At 45.0% G+C, this 6,505-nt stretch overlaps 1 long non-coding RNA gene across 1 annotated transcript; it reads right to left on the bottom strand.

The window, feature by feature from the left end:
- Positions 1 to 3,495: 3,495 nt before the first annotated feature.
- On the bottom strand, positions 3,496 to 4,968 carry LOC147346391 (uncharacterized). The gene is made up of 2 exons (XR_015153357.1): positions 4,555 to 4,968; positions 3,496 to 4,017 (listed from the first exon to the last, which is right to left on the bottom strand). It is a non-coding gene; the product is annotated as an uncharacterized LOC147346391 (long non-coding RNA).
- Between the last annotated feature and the right edge of the window lie 1,537 nt (positions 4,969 to 6,505).

Below are 6,505 nucleotides of genomic sequence, written 5' to 3'. Positions count from 1 at the left end.
GTCTTACAGAGAATTTAAAACATAGCTAAAACTTTATGAAATATTTGAAAGGTCTTAGATTAAAACTAAAATAAAGTGGTAGCACAAGGGTTATAAATCAGAATTTTAAATCAATAGAAATTGCTGTTGGGAATGTTATCTGTTGCTCTAGAAAGTAATTATAGCTCTGCATCATCTTGTTTTATGAAGTACCTTGGAGGATGGAGTCTAAATAAACTGTTGTGTTTTTTTTTTTAATAAAATATACTTAAAGGAAAATTTTATAAAATATGCTTAAAGGAAAATTTTAAAGTAAATTTTTACTTTATTCTAGAGCTCTTAGAAAAATTTTTATTCCCACAGCCAACATGCAATCAGCAAATACAAATGCAAACATGTACATAATTATTGACGATTCATTTCCTACCCATCTTCCCAGCATGCAAGCCATTCAAACACATTGAGAGGAGATCCTTTGCAGTTAAGCCAGACCATGGGCTCATCCTGCAAAATATCTATCTTCCCAACCCCAACAGCATAGACACTTAGAATTTAATTTCAGAAACTTAGTAAAAGAGAAATTAACCTAAGTGTTTGAGAGATAAGACATTGGTATTGATTGTGCGAGCAGGCTTAGAGTTATGTCTGACTCTTTGTGACCCCATGGACTGTACCCTGCCAGGCTCCTCTGTCCATGGGATTCTCCAGGCAATACTGGAGTGGGTTGCCATGTCCTCCTCCAAGGGATCTTCCCAACCCAGGGATGGAACCCACGTCTCTTATGTCTCCTGCAGTGGCAGGGGGTTCTTTACCACTAGCGCCACCTGGGAAGCCCATCGGTATTGATTACATTTTCCAAATAACTTAGTAGTTACTCAGAAAGTCCTATTTTCATCCAATTCTGTAACTGAAAATCTTCCAAATGTGACGCAATATCAGGGAAGCACACTGCAAGATTTTGCTGTGGAAGTGAAGAGTGTTGGAAAATTTTATGAATCCTACTTAGGACACATTTGCTTTTATTCCCATCTCTATTAGTTTTTTATATTCTTTGCCCTGTCTATGCCATTGAGTCTGAGGGTAACTGAATCTTTACTGTACTCTACAGAAAGGGATTAGCAGAGTACAAAAGGGGGGCTAGAACTGCATTTGCTTGTGATTACAGAGAATTGAATTGCTCCCATTTATCAGATGTTTTAATATAGTATGCATATAATTCAGCCCTCTTCTTACAAATGAAGAAATTGAGGAGCAAAGAGGAAGATGACTCTTCCAAGTCACTGCGAATGGAGAGCGCGGGGCTTTCCTTCCTGTTCTTTCTGCACTCACGTGCATCAGTCATGTTCGCCTCTTTGCAGCCCCATGGACGGCAGCCCACCAGGGACCTCTGTCCTTGGAATTCCCCAGGCAAGAATACTGGAGGAGGTTGCCATTTCCTTCTCCAGGGGATCTTCCCTGTCTAGGGGCTGAACCTGCGTCTCTTGCGTCTCCTGCATTCGCAGGCAAGGTCTTCGCCTCTGCACCGCTTGGGGAGCCCCCGCTGTTCTTTCTACGTGTTCAAAAAGTAAGCACTTCAGTCACAATTGAAATCAAAGACATAGCCTTTCAAAAAGTTTTTTAAGAGTAATGTTAATACCTCAAATTGTGTCTGTATTCATTCACTAAATTTATTCATCATTTTTTATTTTCATTATTTGCATAAAACATAGTTCCTGGATTTAAACTGTGTGGAGGGAAAGGTTTCCACCAGCAACAACAAGCAATGCTGTATAATCTAGTCTGTAGGCATCCTACAACGAGGTGTCCTACAACTCAGTTCAACTCTTTCTGACACTGTCCACCCAGAGAAAAGATCAGATCTCACAATTGATATTTCTTGTAAGGGTTCAATCCTACAAGGCTGCATGCCTCACTCAGGTGCCAACTGCAAGCCAGATTATTGCCTGTGCTTCTGACCAACTACTCATCAGAGTTCCTACTACCTGTTCCTGTTCTTCAGACACAAGTCGCCAAATTCAAGTTACCTGTACTTCTGGTCAATGGCTATAAACCAAGGGCTCCCTTGAGCTCTCCTTGGGTTTGATTAAGTTTCTCACAGAACTCAGAGAAACATTAAATTTTGCTAACTACATCCCTGGTTTATTATAAAGGTATATAACTCAAGTGATAACTTCGGTAATGGACAGGGAAGCCTGGTGTGCTGCAGTCCATGGGGTTGCAAAGAGTCTGACACGACTGAGTGACTGAACTGACCAACTGATGTGACTCAAGAACAGCCAGATAGAAAAGATGCATGGACCAAACTACGGGGAATGGGGCATGGAGCTTCCCTGCACGTAGGAGCTCCTTCCTACACCACTTTCCCAGGACTTCTGTGTGAACACCAGTCCAGAGGCTGACCAAGCTCCATCCTTTGGGGCTTTTATGGAGGCATAATTGATTAAATCACTGGCCATCTGCAGTTGCTGCAACCTCAGCCTCTCCCCTCCTGGGAAGTCATGGGGTGAGTCCAAAAGTTCCAGTCTAATTAGGAGATTAGTTCTCAAGGTAACCAATCTCTTCCTTAGGTAGGATCCAAAAGTGACCTCTTTAACATAACAAACCTGAAATTCTAAAGGTTTCTGTAGCTCTGTGCCAGAAATGGGGGCAAAAACCAAATACATATTTCTTATAAATGACAATATCACAATGGTGAATATCATATTTTTTTTTCAGCAAGCACACCATAAACAATTAAAGAATTCAGAAGTAAAGTTTTTTCTTTTCTTGGAAGTTTCAAAAGTGTATAATTGATTACAAGTTTACTTGCTTCCATACAAGTTATTTAATTTGATCCATTGATATTGTGGTAAAGTAGGCAGGGTACTCAGAGAGGGCAATGGCTCCCCACTCCAGTACTCTTGCCTGGAGAATCCCATGGACGGAGGAGCCTGGTGGGCTGCAGTCCATGGGGTCGCTAAGAGTTGGACACGACTGAGCGACTTCACTTTCACTTTTCACTTTCATGCATTGGAGAAGGAAATGGCAACCCACTCCAGTGTTCTTGCCTGGAGAATCCCAGGGACGGGGGAGCCTGGTGGGCTGCCGTCTCTGGGGTCGCACAGAGTCGGACACAACTAAAGTGACTTAGCAGCAGCAGCAGCAGCAGCAGCAGCAGGCAGGGTCCTATTACTATTACTGTTACTATTTTGTTTTACAGATGAGACTAAGGGTCATAGGGTTTCCATTTACTTCCCAAAGTCTCAGAAAATTAGGTTATGAAACCAAGACATAAAACCAGTCCTTCTGACTCCACATTCAGTGCTCATTCTAATCAATCTGATTCCCGTGTAATTAATGTGACACTCATTTCCATGAGAATGAACACTGAAACATTTTTAAAATGTTTTAAATGCTTCAGGAACAAGGTAGAGCATAAAAGTTTCCTTAAGAAACTTTTCTTAAGATTTTACGCACATTTTATTTCAGTTTTAAGGGGCTAAATTTGAGGTTTAAGAGACTAGTTTTCTCCAAATATTTGCAAATAGTATTAATTTATTGGAAAAGATCAATAACATACTGGGGCAAAAACATCAACAAAAGTGTAACCGTCAACATTTATTCTTTTCAAAGTATTTCATTTGCCACTTGCCAGTCCTTGTAAGTGAACAGTTCCTTTAAGTTAAGTGAGGTTTTATGATAGAAATGCACACAGATCTGTCTGAAGTCAAAAGTCAAGCTCAATACCAAAGTAGGTACTTTCACTCTGCAAAATGCGGGCGAGAAATATAAAGCTAGTGATAAGCAGTCCAAAGCCATCAAATTCTGTAAATCCTATTGACAAGATGCAACACCTGGCATTAGAAATCCGGCAAAGCTTCAGAGAGAAAGAAATAGTAAAAACTCGATCTGCATTCATGCTTCAGTGGAATCCACCTCAGACTAACTTGAGAACTTCAACACTCTTCATTGAGATCCAGAATTCCTCGAATCAGCTGAGGGCAGAGTACATTGGCCTGAGCTCAACTCCCAGCATGACCACACCAAAATCACAACCATCTGCAGAACAACCGTGGAAGGAAAAAAAAAAAAAGAAACTGACACCCACCGGAAAAGATCTCGTACAGCTAAAGACATAAAGAACCAGGAGGTGGGGAGTAGGGGTGCGTGTGTTTGCCTGCTAAGTTGCTTAGTCGTGTCTGACTCTTTGTGGCCCCATGGACTGTAGCCCGCCAGGCTCCTCTGTCCCTGGGATTCTCCAGGCAATAAGACTGGGGTGGGTTGCTATATCCTCACTCTCCATAAAATCAAATCGCATAACCCCAGGGTGGGCGACCCACACACTGGAGAATAATTATAGTGCAAAGTTTCTCCTGTAGAAGTGGGAGTTCCGAGCCCCAAGTCAGGTTTCCCAGCCCGGGGGTCCGGCACCAGGAAGACCGGCCCTCTGACCCTTTGCTTTTGAAGGCCAGCGGTGCCTTTCTGCAGGAGCCCACGGGACAGGGGAAATGGGGGCTTCACTCTTAAAGGGCGCCCTCAGAATCTCAGGCACGCCCAAGGCCAAAGGCAAGAGCAGTGATTTGATGCAAGACCTACCTGCTGGTCTTGGGGCGTCTCCTGGGAAGGTGGGAACGGTGGAGGGGTGAGGAGGAACGCATGCTGCTGCTGCTCACCCTGGGGACGGAGACGCAGGAGTGGACATACTGAGAAAGATTCACTGTAAACAGTCCCGGCCGCTGAGCGATTGCCTCATTAGCATCAAGATCCGGCTCCACCAACAGCCTGCGAGCTCCGACGTGTGAGCTCCGGCACAGGAAGGTGTGCGAGCGTGCTCACTTGCTAGGTCCTGTGCAACTCTTTGCAACCCGTGGACTGACCGAACTCCACCAGGCTCCTCTGTCCACGGGATTCTCCAGGCAAGAATACTGGAGTGGGCTGCCATGCCCTCCTCCGGGGGATCTTCCCGACCCAGGAATCGAAGCTGTGTCTCCTGCATTGGCAGGTAGGTTCTTCACCACTGAGCCACCTGGGAAGCTTGCTGGGATGCCTCAGGACAAACACCTAACTGGGAGGGGACACAGCCCCACCCATCAGGACACAGGCTGTCTATAGACTAGGACATGCCACCTCCGGACACGCCCCTAGACAGGGCCTGTGGCCAAGACCCAGCTCCACCTTTGAGTGCACGGGCATAGGCCCCTCCCCTAGGAGGACTGCACCAGCGTCTAGCAGAGCCTCACACACCAGGAGGCGCCACCAGAGTCATGGAATCAACAGGGCCCCGTCCCCGCCCACTAGCAGACCAATATCAGGACACACCAGACCCCATACCCAAGAGTGTCAGGAACCTGCCCCCACCATCAGCAATCTGAAACAGGCTCTGGGATCCCTGAACCCTGCAAATCAGCCTCCAGGACCCAGTTCTGCCTACCAGTTTTGTTGTTGCTTTTTAGTTGCTCAGTTGTGTCCAACTCTTTGGGACCCCATGGACTGTAGCCCACCAGGCTCCTCTGTCCATGGGATTTGCCAGGCAAGAATACTGGAGTGAGTAGCCATTTCCTCCTCCAGGGGATCTTCCTAACCCAGGAATCGAACCTGTGTCTACTGAATTGCAGGGGAATTCTTTACTACCGAGCCACCTGGGAAGCACCCTGCCTGCCAGTAGCCCAGCACTAATTCCAGGATCTGGTTTCACCTGCCAGAGAGTGGGCAACAGAGTCTTCAGGACAGTAACTCTGCCCACCAGTGAGCCAGTGCTAGTCCCTGGGTCCCCTAGGATTCTGCAACCAGCCACCCTGTGACCAGGTCCCGCTGAACAGCAGCCTCCGCACAAGGCGGAGTCTGCAAACCACCTAACTGGGGGCCCCCAGCTCACCCACATAGTCAACCCGGCCTGCCACAAAAGAAGGACCTCACATAAACCACATTTTAGTGTTACAAAGGCCAGAGATTTAGCAAGGGGCAAATGAGACGTTCATGAAGTGCTCACCTCTTCAAAAAAGAACAAGAACGCTCTGTCACAAATGATTGAAACCTGTAACAAAACAGGTCAGTGCATTAGAAAGAACCCTAGAACGTCTGTTTAGTTATACTAGATGTGTGGATACCCATCAGACTTTCATTCATAATATAATGCTGCTACTGCTAAGTCGCTTCAGTTGTGTCCGACTCTATGCGACCCCATAGACGGCAGGCAGCCCACCAGGCTCCCCCATCCCTGGGATTCTCCAGGCAAGAACACTGGAATGGGTTGCCATTTCCTTCTCCAATATCATAATATAATATAGTGCCACAAATAACTTTGTAGACCTACTCTAAATATCTGTGCTGACAACAGTAATACAACAAAAATTATGAGGCAAAAACCATATTTGTCATTATCTATCTCATTTTCTAATGTTTTAACATTCCACAACTAACCCCCATCTTACAATTTAATATATAAGGAATTGTGAACCAGTAAATATTCTCTTAAAAATAGCATTGTTCAATATATTTCTTTAATCAAAGTAAATTTTATTTTCAATGCCTTAAAATTTAGATAAAC

Source organism: Bos grunniens, chromosome 24, assembly GCF_055505025.1.
Source record: "Bos grunniens cultivar Pamir isolate PY7600 chromosome 24, Bosgru_T2T1.0, whole genome shotgun sequence".
NCBI classification, from domain to species: Eukaryota; Metazoa; Chordata; class Mammalia; order Artiodactyla; family Bovidae; genus Bos; species Bos grunniens.
This window is presented reverse-complemented; position numbering and strand designations above follow the sequence as displayed.